Source organism: Microcaecilia unicolor, chromosome 6 (assembly GCF_901765095.1).
Source record: "Microcaecilia unicolor chromosome 6, aMicUni1.1, whole genome shotgun sequence".
Classification (NCBI taxonomy): Eukaryota; Metazoa; Chordata; class Amphibia; order Gymnophiona; family Siphonopidae; genus Microcaecilia; species Microcaecilia unicolor.
Genome location: NC_044036.1, coordinates 111600077 through 111613803, shown reverse-complemented (window position 1 = coordinate 111613803; position 13727 = coordinate 111600077).

Below are 13727 nucleotides of genomic sequence, written 5' to 3'. Positions count from 1 at the left end.
GACCTTTACTTAGCAACATGACTGTGACCTTAAATTCAAGTCTAGCAGGAAAATAGTGAAATTAGTGAGGCTTTATTTACAGCTGTCTTTTACAGAATTTATTTTCATTAGGGCTAGAATATCTCTGGCCAACTTTCTCACAGATGGGGGTCTCCGTCTTGCCAATTATTTATTTGAACATTTGTGTTCTGGCTACACCTCGGTGGGCTCCAAGAAGCATACATCTGTTTGGTCTCAGGGAGGACAGACGTGCTGGAGTCTCATCCCACAGGCTAGGTCAGTGAATGCTAGAGCTGTTTGTAACAAATTTCCTGGACCATATCCGACTTCCTTCACATCACTGAGTTCTGGCTCTCTAGCACAATGTTGTCTTATTTAACCAGTTAGGGGGCAATTCTAGAAGTGGGTGCCTCCTTTTAAGCATCCTGGTGATGCATAGTGAAAGCCACTGTTCCCTCTAAGTTGAGCAGGAGTCCTCCATCTGCATTGCTTAGGGTTACCACATTTGCCATGACAAAAAAAGAGGGCGCAAAATAAAATTCAGCCCACATTCGCAACACCCCCTCCACGTCCAAGCCCCGCCACACCATGTCCCTGTCATGCCCCATCCTCACCCCCACCGTGCCCCTGTGTCACAGTGTCACCTTGACCCCTCCCCCCAAGAAAGCCAGATTCTTTAAGCAACAAAAATACTGGCAAAGTAACAGAAATGCATTTTCTTCCATGCTGAATACAAAATAAGCATGACATGCTCATGAAGTGCTTAGACATGTACATTTCATAAGCATGTCCCCTTCTTTTCCCTCCCATCCATAAGCAACATATCCCCCTCTCCTCTCTATCTCCTTCTTTTCCTTTCCTCTCCCCCCCCCCCAAATCTGTCCCGTACCTTATCGTGCCTGGTGATTTAGTGGCCTCTTCAGGGCAGGAAAGAACCCCCTTTTTCCTGCCGGTGCTACCGCTGACCGCTCACTGCTGGTGCCGCTTCAAAATGGCTACCGAGAGTTCAAGTGATGACTTTATAAGACTTCTGCGGAAGTCTCGCGAGGCCACTGCTGGAACTCTCGGCAGCCATTTTGAAGCGGCACCAGCAGTGAGAGCAGTCTGTGGCAGCCCCAGGCAGGAAAGGGGGGGGGGGTTCCTGCCCTGAAGAGGCCACTAGACCACCAGGCATAATGGGAGGGGAGAAGAAGACATCCTGAGGCCCGCCAAGCTAGCTTGCCCACCCACCAAGCGAGCCTGTCTGCCTGCCCACCCACAAACAAGCCTGCCCACACACCCGGACAAACGGGCAGGCTGACAAAACCTGCGTGGATGCCCCACGGTGTCCCCAAAAAGAGGACATATCCAGGTAAACTCAGACATATGGTAACCTTAGCATTGCTGCCAGAGGGAGGTGGTGCTTCAATATTGTGTTTTCAATCACTAGGAACATGAAGTTTCCCTGGAGTCCTTCAGAGCTTGCCTGTCCCTCACTATTGAAAATGTGATAGTGAAACAGCACCCCCCACTGGAAGGAATGTAGGTGGAAAACAAGTGTCGATGCCAGTGCAGGCCCCCTTTTGTGTGCTGAAAAATTACTTGTGGAAGTGTAGGCGCGGATTTTGGACACGCGCCGATCCATTTTTTAGCGCGCCTGTAAAAAAGGCCTTTTTAAAGTTTTTGCTGAAAATGGACATGTCAAAATGAAAATTGCCGCGCGTCCATTTTGGGTCTGAGACCTTACTGCCAGCCACTGGCCTAGCGGTAAAGACTCATGCGGTAACCGGGCGGTAATGACCTACATGTGCCAAATGCCACTTGGTGCGTGTCCATTACCCGTGCCTGAAAATTAAAAATATTTTCAGATGCGCATATTGGATACACGCCAAAAATGAAATTACCACAAGAGCCACTCAGTAGTCGGGCAGTAACTCCATTTTGGCGCATGTTGGGGGCACATAGACGGTTACGTGGCTTAGCAGAAAGGCTCCTAAGTTTGGCCCCTAAATGATGGCATCTTGTTATAGAACTGCCCCCAAATTTGCCTCCCCCTACCCATCAGACCGCTCAAAACACAGCAGATGGGCTTATGTTTGGTAAAACGCGATTTGAAAACGCAAAACCCCTCTGCGAAAAACTACACTGGCTCCCAATCAAAGAACGCATCGCCTTCAAAATCTGCATCCTGGTTCACAAAATCATCTATGGAGAAGCCCCGAGTTACATGGCAGACTTGATCGACTTACCAATTAGAAATACATCCGAATCAACACGATCTTATCTAAATCTGCACTACCCAAGCTGCAAAGGACTTAAATACAAAACAACTTACGCATCTAGTTTTTCCTATATAAGCACACAACTGTGGAATGCATTATCAAAAGCCTTGAAAACGACATACGACCACCTAAACTTCCGGAAATCACTAAAAACCAACCTGTTTAAAAAGGCATACCCTACCGATCCAACTTAAATGCCTAATCTCTGCAACATAACCAAACTAAAGCACGTAATGGGCATAACACAACTCTTCCGTTCTCCGATTCCCTAATGTGGCTGTGCCACATAAACTTGATCTTACCACAACATCACCCTGTATTTGTTCACACCGGAGCCTGCAAAGGCCTCTCCGGTACTACATAAGCCACATTGAGCCTACAAATAGGTGGGAAAATGTGGTATACAAATGTAACAAATAAATAAATGAATCTCTTTTTCTTGGTTAACTCAGCAAATTCCTTTGAAACGTGTCCTGTGTTGCCTCCACTCTGTTTATATCCTTTCAGAGGCAACAAAGAAAGGCAAAATATAAGGTTATATTTTTGTTTCATTTGAACAGCAGTATGACAGTTCAGTCTTTCTAGATTTATATGCTGTCTGAAATACCTCATTCTTTGGCCTTAAATCTTCTTTTTAGGGGGTAGGGTTGCCAACCAGCTGCTATTTGGCCATCCTGGCTGTTTTTAAATAAAGGGCCGGTGGTTGGCAGGACACAAAACTAGCCAGTGCAGGTGCTGGTTTTCTGCTGACCGCCACAGAACTCAAGGGTGGCTCTCCACTGCAGCCGCACTCTCCCATCTCCCATTTCTCATTTCTGCCAGCTGAGGTACCCTGGGTCCAAACCTGAAACAGCCACATTAAAATTGAAAAGTCTGCATCAGAGGGAGACAGAAAGAAAATGATGGGCATGTGGGAGAGGACTAAGGATACAGGGGTTGCCAGATATGAGGGGCTAGGGAGATAGAGGGAATACTGAACATTGGGAGGCCTAAGGAGATAGAGGGGATGCTGGGCACGTGGGACAGGGAGGGGACTAGGAAGATAGAAAACATGTTGGGTGGTGGTAAGGGACAGAGAAAGAGGGGATGCTGGAACCAGGAAGGAGGCAAGAGGAGAGATATTGGTCACGGGAGGAAGAGAGAGGAGGATTTAGTAAGAGACTGCGGAAGAAGAGAGCAACAGGGAAGAGAGTGAAAAAGAAGGAAAAATGAAGGTAGATACAGTAAAAAGAAGAAGACTGAGGACTGGTTACTACGATGAAGTGAAATCTGCACAGAGAAGCAGAAAAATGAATGGAAGAAAACTGAATGGAAGATATTAATGTTAGAGATGGATGTATGGGAGGAAGTGAAGAAGGGAGGCGAGAGAAATGGGACAGAGAAGACAGAGGAAAGCAGAAACCAGAACCTGGGATGAACACAATTAGAAAAATTAAAAGGCTGAACAACAAAGGTAGAAAAAAATAATTTACCAGTCGATATTCAGCTAGCAGTGGTTAGGGGTCAGAGGTGGGGGGGGGGCAGAAGAGTGAGGTGCCCTAGACACCAGGGATATTGTATGGGGGGACTGGGGTTCAGGGGTCATTCTGAGGGGGATAGGAGATCAGATCAGGGTGCTGATATTTTTTTTTTGGGGGGGGGGGGTTGTGAAGGTCAGGGGGCCAGGATACTGACATTTTTGAAGGTCCTGGGGGGGGGGGGGGGGAGAAGGTTATTGCTTTTCTGTTCTGATGCAGAAGGTTGAGCTAACCCTTCTATGCTGCCTCAGTCCTGGCAGTAAAATTCTGGCATTGTGCTCACTTTAAATCAGCCATGTACTTCTCTGCATAGGTGCAGAATAATAGCCAATTGATTGTGATGAAATTAACAGATTCAACTAAATTTAAATTAAATTTTGATAGTCCTCTTTCTTCTCAAACTTTGGCAGAGGGATTTCTTCATAAGGTTGAGAGTCTAAATTTTGAATTTAAATTGTCGAACTTACCTATAGAATTAGAATTCCCCTTAGAACCTGATGAGTGATGGATCAGATAAAAATAAATATGAATAAAGAGTTAATTTTGTCATTTAATAACTGTCATCCTTCTACAGTGAAGAGAATGAAATCGATTTCTAGCAAAACTTTTCATTGAATCGTAAATAAATCTTTGTTAGAAGGAATATTACTGGATTCTTTAAAGAAGACATCCGTAAACCTTTGCTAAAGAATCCTGCATTCAATACTGGAATAATTAGTAATTATCAGCCAGTCTCTAATCTACTATTTTTGGCTAAAGTGATTGAAAAAAGTATCTGAGACTAAGAGATTGAGGGACCCTTTTATTAAGCTGCGTAGGCACCTACACATGCCCGAAGTGCGTCAATTTTGAGTTACTGCCCAGCTACCACGTGAGACCTTACCACTAGGTCAATGGCTGGCGGTAAGGTCTCAGATCCAAAATGGACGCTCAGCAATTTTCATTTTGCCGCACATCCATTTTCGGCAAAAATTTTAAAAGAAGACATTTTTTACAGTTGAGCTGAAAAATGATACTGCATATGCCCAAAACACGCATCCACACTACCGCAGGCCATTTTTTCAGCGTGCCTTTGTAAAAGGACCCCTGAGCTTCTTGATCTTCACCAAGTCCTAGATAAATTTCAGTTTGGTTTTCGAAATGATCACGACACTGAAACATTACTGCTCTCTCTGTTGGATATTATTCATGCAGGATTTGCTAGGGGGTCTTGTTTTCTTTTGGTCTCTCTAGACAGTCATGCTTTTGGTCTCTCTAGACATTTCGATATCATCAACCATGAGATTTTGTTACACCAGTTAAAGTTGATTGGAATAGATGGTGTAATTTATGAATGGTTTGTGTCATACTTGTCAATGAGACAATTTTGTGTGATACAAGGTCAAGAACAATCATTGCTTATGAATGTGTCTTTAGGTGTTCCACAAGGATCAGCTTTGTCACCAACATTGTTTAATATTTTTCTGAAACCTTTATGTATCTTGCTTAGTATTCTAGGCCTAGATTATTGAATTTATGAAGAGCCAATTTCTAAGACCTTAGATTTCCTTAAATTGTCCTGAAGTGTGATCAGACAGACAGTGAATGATGAGTAATCATCTTAAACTTAATATGAATAAGACTCAGATTATGTTATTATCTACTCATCCTACTCCATCCTTCCCTAATTTTTTTTTTTTTTTATTTGTACCCCGCGCTTTCCCACTCATGGCAGGCTCAATGTGGCTTAGGTACTTATTTGTACCTGGGGCAATGGAGGGTTAAGTGACTCACCCAGAGTCACAGGAGCTGCCTGTGCCTGCAGTGGGAATTGAACCCAGTTCCCCAGGACCAAAGTCCACCACTCTAACCACTAGGCTACTCCAATAGATGGAGTTGAAATACCTTTTGTTCAGAAAATTAAATCATTGGGTGTGATCACTGATTCAACTTTGTCTATGCAGGAACAGATACATAGCATTATATTTTTTAAAAAAGTTGTTGTTTTTTCAAATTTAGAACAATTTGGCGTTAGAAGCATCTTTTAACAGATTATAAATTCAGAATGCTAGTGCAATGTTATTTGTCCTCATTTTGACTACTGTTAACAGTTTATTAATAGATGTCTCTAAACATTCTTTGAGTTGCGCAGAATTCTACTGCGAGGTTGATTAATGAACATTTGAGAGGAGAATATATTACTCCCATTTTCATGGCATTACATTGGTTGCCAAATGAATATCGGATCTGTTATAAGATTTGACTTTTGGTGTTCAAGGTTTTGACATGACCCTTAAGATCAGCAGCTTCTAATTTATTAGATATGCCTTCTTTTCGCATGATACAACTTGAGGAGACTCAGACATCTATATTTTATGTTGCAGAACCTAAAATGTGGAATGACTTACCATTAAAAATCCGCTCTTTGAAGGGCTTGAAGGAATTTAAAGTTGCTTTAAAGACTTTTTTGTTTGGTCACACCTTCAGTTTGTGTGCATGACTTTCCCGTGAACTGATCTTATAAACTTTTGAATCACAGTGACTGATGGTTTTGACTATTGTATTTTCATTTTATAGTTTGTATGTTTTGTTTTACATGTTGTAAATTGTGTATGTTGATTTGTAATCCACCTAGAATTCTAAAGATAGTGAGAAATAGAAATTTTGAAAATAAATAAATAAATAAATATGCCGTGTACTGTGCAAGCTAACCGATCCCATTTCTACATCATGCAGCCATTAACTTGTGCACATACCGCACACAGTTGCCCACGATAGCTCTCTGCATCGGCCTCAGAGTTCTTCCCTATATGATAACTCCCCTGGGTGGTGATGGTAAGAGGGGTGGCAAGCAGAATGCACAGAGCTGCCAAGTTACCCAGTTCCAGGAGGAAGACTTTAGCCTGTACTGGCATAATCCTTGATGCTTCTGATTGAAATCAGTACTTAAAATCCCATGATTCATCTGGATAAGGCTGTCGGAAATCCAGGATCGGCCTATAATCTCCCTCCTGCTATTCGGTATCTCTGGATGTGGGATTTCATTGCTTTTCCTTTTATTTATTTGGTTTTTTGGCCTCCATGTTCTGCTCAAACCTCCCCTCCCTCTCACTGTGGCCATATAGATTTGTTTGGGTTGATGTTTTATTTAGTTTAGGGCAGTGTCTCCCAAACCTGGTCCTGGAGGCACCCCAGCCAGTCAAGTTTGCACTTCCTCCTTGGTATGCAAATCTCTCTCATGAATATTCATTGTGCATAGCCTGAAAACCTGACTGGCTGGGATGCCTCCAGGACCAGGTTTGGTAACCACTGGTTTAGGGTGTTGTTTTGAATATTTCTGTTTGTTTGTTTGTTTGTTTTGTACAATCCAATAAATCGAGTGAGAAAGGTGTTTTCTATAGCTACCTCTTTTTTTGCTATATAAAAATGTTTGGGGAAAAGACCTCAGACACCTGCGACACTTCCTGCACTGTTGTCTTGTATCGTATTGTTCAATTACAGTGCCTCAGTCACAGTGCTGGCTTCAATCATAGGTCAGACTCAGGAAAGATGTCAGGAAGTATTTTTTCACAGAGAGGGTGGTGGATGCTTGGAATGCCCTCCTGCGGGAGGTGGTGGAGATGAAAACAGTAACGGAATTCAAACATGCGTGGAATATACATAAAGGAATCCTGTGCAGAAGGAATGGATCCTCAGAAGCTTAGCCGAAATTGGGTGGCGGAGCAGGTGGGGGGAAGAGGGGTTGGTGGTTGGGAGGCGAGGATAGTGGAGGGCAGACTTATACGGTCTGTGTCAGAGCCGGTGATGGGAGGCGGGACTGGTGGTTGGGAGGCGGGGAATCCTGCTGGGCAGACTTATACGGTCTTTTTCTGCCGTCATCTACTATGTTACTATGTTATGTTATTTTCATGAGAGCAAAGACATTTTCCAAAATATAACAGTGATACAAAAATCAAACTTAACCACTATGCACAGCCCGCCGATATTGAGTTGAATTGGCAGTATCGTGGAAGCAAGGCAGCATCTAGTCCCCTGAGGAAGCCAAATGGTGAAACGGGTCCCCATAGGGACGGTTTTTTCCACTGTCGCACACTGCCACATACAAGCTAAGTTCAATTTTTGTATCACTGTTATATTTTGAAAAATGTCTTTGCACTTATGAAAATAAATTGTTGGGGGTTTTTACGACTTATGATTGATGCCAGCACTGTGACTGAGATGCTGTAATTGAACAATACGATACAAGACAACAGTGCAGGAAGTGTTGCAGGCATCTGAGGTCTTTTCCCTCAACTTTTTTATATAGCAAAAAAAGTGGTAGCTATAGAAAACACCTTTCTCACTCGATTTATTGGATTGTGGTTATTGTTTGTGAGTGAGTTCCAGTGTATTTTGTTACTTTGTTTGTTTTGTAGCCATTCATGTAAAGTGAAAACAATTCAGCAGATTGGCACAGAAGTTTTTGTATTAAGTTCAAACAGGTGTGCTGAGTGAAACATTTTCTCAAGATTTTGGCAAATGTTTGTATAAAATCAGCACATTCATGTCAGTTAACTGCTTCCTTTCGTTTGTGCCTTGGACATTCCCAGAGATGATTTTTTTTGTCAGAAACAAAAGGCTTACAGAAGCAGGCAGGAAATTTTATTTAGAAAAGATAGTTAGGAGTTCATAGTGCACTCTCTAACTGAACCTCTGTGGGTGCTGCAGAAGTATGGAGTGCGGATGAGTTATTTGCCAGGGAAATTCCCGTGTTTTCCTGGCACAAACAAATCTTCAGGGGTCAGGGAGGTGAAGACAAAGAAATTATAGGTCCTATGAGACAGAATGCAATAGAACACTAAATAGAATCCCCCAGTTACTTGCAGGCTGCATATAAATTCCAGTAGTTCCTTTCGCTAAAGCTGTCAGATCAAGACAATAACTTTCCCTATGCCTTTGCAGCTTCCAATGTCCATCTGGTGTCGGTAAATATGCCCTGTAAATTTACCTCGACACCAGGAGTTCTTGGGAGCAATGGGGTTTGATATTCAAAGCAGTTTGCTCCTGGCCAGTTAAATCGCCTGTTTGGGCCTACCACTAATATTCAGTGGCGATTAATCGGCTACTGTCGAACTGGAAACTGGCTATTTCGGGGGCATTCAGGGGGCAGAGTCAGCACTTGGCCAGTTAAGTACCAATATTCAGCATTTAACCAGCCAGATTAACCGCACAAATAGGATCGTTTAAAAGCCAGCCTTATCATTATATACAGGGCCGCCGAGAGACTGGGCTGGGACCGGGGCAAGGCTGCCCCCGGGGGCCCCACCCGAGGTCGCCGCCGCTCCATCCCCTCCACCCCCCTCGAGGTCGCTGCCGCCGCTCCCCCTCCACCCCCCCCCCCCGAGGTTGCCACCGCCACCGCTCGCCCCCCCTGCATCTGCCACCGGGCCAGGCCCCCTGCATTGAAATCACAGCACCTCTCACCTCCGTGTGAAAGCGCTGCAGGCAGCAGATCACCTCCCTTCGGGCCTCCTTCCCTCCTTGTGTCCCGCCCTCGCGGACGTTATGTCAGATGAGGGCAGGACACAGGGAGGAAAGGAGGCCTGAAAGGTGATCTGCTGCCCTGCTGCCTGCAGCATTTTCACACGGAGATCAGAGGTGCTGTGATTTCAATGCAGGGGTCCCAGTCCGATGGCAGATGGTCGACAATGGAGGGTGGCTAGGACTGCGGCACCGGGCCCCCCTTGGAGGCCCGGGCCCGGGGAATTTTGTTCCCCTGCCCCCCACTCTCGGCGGCCATGATTATACAGTAACCCATAGCAGGTTAATTGCTGACTATCGTACTTAACCGGCTATGTGTTAGCCGGCTCCTCAAACCCTAAATTCAATGTCGGTGTCCAGACATGGACCAGCATTGAATTTCTAGGTTTAATACCGGCAGCGAACAGCAAAACGCGAATTGTTGCTAGTGGAATATCATGCCCAGTGTGTCCAAATGGGTTATTGTTTCCATAACAGTAATGAACCTCTCTCCTAAGACAGTGTTTATTTATTTATTAGGATTTATTTACCGCCTTTTTGAAGGAATTCACTCAAGGCGGTGTACAGCAAGAATAAGTCAAACATAAGCAATAGATAATTACAATGCTGCTCCACCAATCACAGTCACCAACAGTTCACAATCACAGTTCAAGCCATAGGCCAGTTTCATAAAAATCTGTTTTTAACCCACTTTAAACTATTTATAAGATAACTCTACTAAAAGAATAGAAAGTAGGGTATTCCCTGAGGAGAAGGCCTGCATAATACTAACCCATTCCTAAAAACTTACAAATCTCCAGGAGCGATGTTACTAATTAAAGACCAGTGGCCTTTTAACTAAAGTGATGGAGGGCATAGGTGCATCACAACTCATGAATTACATCATCTCCTTCTGTCTCCTTCATAGTTCTTAGTCTGGTTTCAGACCATGTTATAGTACTGATAATTTTACTACACTACAAGTGCTTTAAAAACTGATGCTGGATTGAATATGAAAGAAATGTCGTTCACAGCTGCATTTTTTTTCTCTTTCTTCCTGTGGATGAATATTGAATAAATTTGAACACTTCCTTTCTATTTGACTGGGAATTTTTTTTGTCTGTCAGGATTTGTGATCTCCTACTTTTTCATCTCATAGGGTGAAAATGGCTGGCTCTCTATCCTCCACTTGATCACCAGATTGTGGCATACCACAGGGCTCTCAACTATCTCCCATCCTGTTTAATGTTATGATGGCACCCCTGAGATCTAACTTAGAAACACAGCAGGATTCCACTCTGTGAGCCACATTGAACTCAAGACTCCTTGGGTTAATGTGGGATATAAATGTCATAAATAAATAAATAAATAAATTCCAGAACACAGGGGCTAAAAAAAAATAGACTATCAAATGTCATGTAGACGACTCCAGTTGTGAACAAAAAGGGGGTGAGAAGACAGAAGGTCACAGTGAAGCTACCTAAACTCTAATCTTTTCCCACTCTCCTGAATCACATACTTTCCCCATACCTAATTTTCGTTTGTGCTACTGGACTTGCCCCTAGCCAGTTGGGTTAGTTCAATACTATAAAAATCAATAGGATTGCACTGAGTCCTGTCATTCCTTGGGGACCGGAGGGTGTTAAATCTTTCTTAAGTAAACCTCCCCAAATTGACTTTTTTGTAATTCAGGTATTTTAATTTTACTTTCATACAGTGAAAGAAGAGCAGAGACACTCCCAATCAACAAGTAGGGAAATTTGCATGGGAGTCATTGTTCCACAGCCTCCAAATGTTGTGGTTGCATTAAGCACAAAAATTTCTGAAACTGCTCCTAGCCCCCAAGGAATATGCATGAGATATATTTACATATATGCAAAGACATAAGTATTGCCATACTGGGACAGACCAAAGGTCCATCAAGCCCAGCATCCTGTTTCCAACAGTGGCCAATCCAGGACACAAGTACCTGGCAAGATCCTACAACTGTATAACACATTTTTTTTTTGGTTACATTTGAACCCTGCCCTTTCCCACTCATGGCAGGCTCAATGCAGCTTACATGGGGCAATGGAGGGTTAAGTGACTTGCCCAGAGTCACAAGGATCTGCCTAAGGGGGGAATCGAACTCAGTTCCTCAGGACCAAAGTCCACCACCCTAACCACTAGGCCACTCCTCCACTTATGCTGCTTATCCTAGAAATATTTGAAAACAAAAAAAACGGTATGGCTTGACTTTCTCCAATTATAAGTATAAGCTACTAAAAAAATAAACTAGGGAGAAAGTCCCTAAGAATACTTGCAATTGACAACCAGGTGGAGTCTCATATCACTTAGCACGGATATTCATATCACTCCCATGGTGACTCTATAAACGTGCATTGGTTTAATCTTAGCTAAGAAGCTGCATTTAGACACAATATAGCTAAATGGTGTGAGTTTCCCCCAGAAGAAGCATAGCGAAACAGGCACTGTCGGGGCCTCTACACACACCAGTCTGAATTGTGGAGCATAGTAAATTTAAAACAAATCGGAGAAAACTTTTCTTCACCCAACATGTAATTAAACTCTGGAATTCGTTGCCGGAGAAAGTGGTGAAGGCGGTTAGCTTAGCAGAGTTTAAAAAGGGGTTGGACGGTTTCCTAAAGGACAAGTCCATAAACCGCTACTAAACGGACTTGGAAAAATCCAAAATTCCAGGAATAACATGTATAGAATGTTTATACGTTTGGGAAGCTTGCCAGGTGCCCTTGGCCTGGATTGGCCGCTGTCGTGGACAGGATGCTGGGCTCGATGGACCCTTGGTCTTTTCCCAGTATGGCATTACTTACAGTGGTGGAAATAAGTATTTGATCCCTTGCTGATTTTGTAAGTTTGCCCACTGACAAAGACATGAGCAGCCCATAATTGAAGGGTAGGTTATTGGTAAATTACTGAAGACACATTTGTTTGTGCAGGCATGGGGTTAATATGTTAATTCAGTATATTGTAAACTGAGATTTTTCGCAAACGCCTCTACGGTACTATGTAAGCCACACTGAGCCTGCAAATAGGTGGGAAAATGTGGGGTACAAATGTAACAAATAAATAAATAAAATCTTTGCATGGGTATGGATGCTGTTTAGGTGTGGAATATACAGTGGTGGAAATAAGTATTTGATCCCTTGCTGATTTTGTAAGTTTGCCCACTGACAAAGACATGAGCAGCCCATAATTGAAGGGTAGGTTATTGGTAACAGTGAGAGATAGCACATCACAAATTAAATCCGGAAAATCACATTGTGGAAAGTATATAAATTTATTTGCATTCTGCAGAGGGAAATAAGTATTTAATCCCTCTGGCAAACAAGACCTAATACTTGGTGGCAAAACCCTTGTTGGCAAGCACAGCGGTCAGACGTCTTCTGTAGTTGATGATGAGGTTTGCACACATGTCAGGAGGAATTTTGGTCCACTCCTCTTTGCAGATCATCTCTAAATCATTAAGAGTTCTGGGCTGTCGCTTGGCAACTCGCAGCTTCAGCTCCCTCCATAAGTTTTCAATGGGATTAAGGTCTGGTGACTGGCTAGGCCACTCCATGACCCTAATGTGCTTCTTCCTGAGCCACTCCTTTGTTGCCTTGGCTGTATGTTTTGGGTCATTGTCGTGCTGGAAGACCCAGCCACGACCCATTTTTAAGGCCCTGGCGGAGGGAAGGAGGTTGTCACTCAGAATTGTACGGTACATGGCCCCATCCATTCTCCCATTGATGCGGTGAAGTAGTCCTGTGCCCTTAGCAGAGAAACACCCCCAAAACATAACATTTCCACCTCCATGCTTGACAGTGGGGACGGTGTTCTTTGGGTCATAGGCAGCATTTCTCTTCCTCCAAACACGGCGAGTTGAGTTCATGCCAAAGAGCTCAATTTTTGTCTCACCTGACCACAGCACCTTCTCCCAATCACTCTCGGCATCATCCAGGTGTTCACTGGCAAACTTCAGACGGGCCGTCACATGTGCCTTCCGGAGCAGGGGGACCTTGCGGGCACTGCAGGATTGCAATCCGTTATGTCGTAATGTGTTACCAATGGTTTTCGTGGTGACAGTGGTCCCAGCTGCCTTGAGATCATTGACAAGTTCCCCCCTTGTAGTTGTAGGCTGATTTCTAACCTTCCTCATGATCAAGGATACCCCACGAGGTGAGATTTTGCGTGGAGCCCCAGATCTTTGTCAATTGACAGTCATTTTGTACTTCTTCCATTTTCTTACTATGGCACCAACAGTTGTCTCCTTCTCGCCCAGCGTCTTACTGATGGTTTTGTAGCCCATTCCAGCCTTGTGCAGGTGTATGATCTTGTCCCTGACATCCTTAGACAGCTCCTTGCTCTTGGCCATTTTGTAGAGGTTAGAGTCTGACTGATTCACTGAGTCTGTGGACAGGTGTCTTTCATACAGGTGACCATTGCCGACAGCTGTCTGTCATGCAGGTAA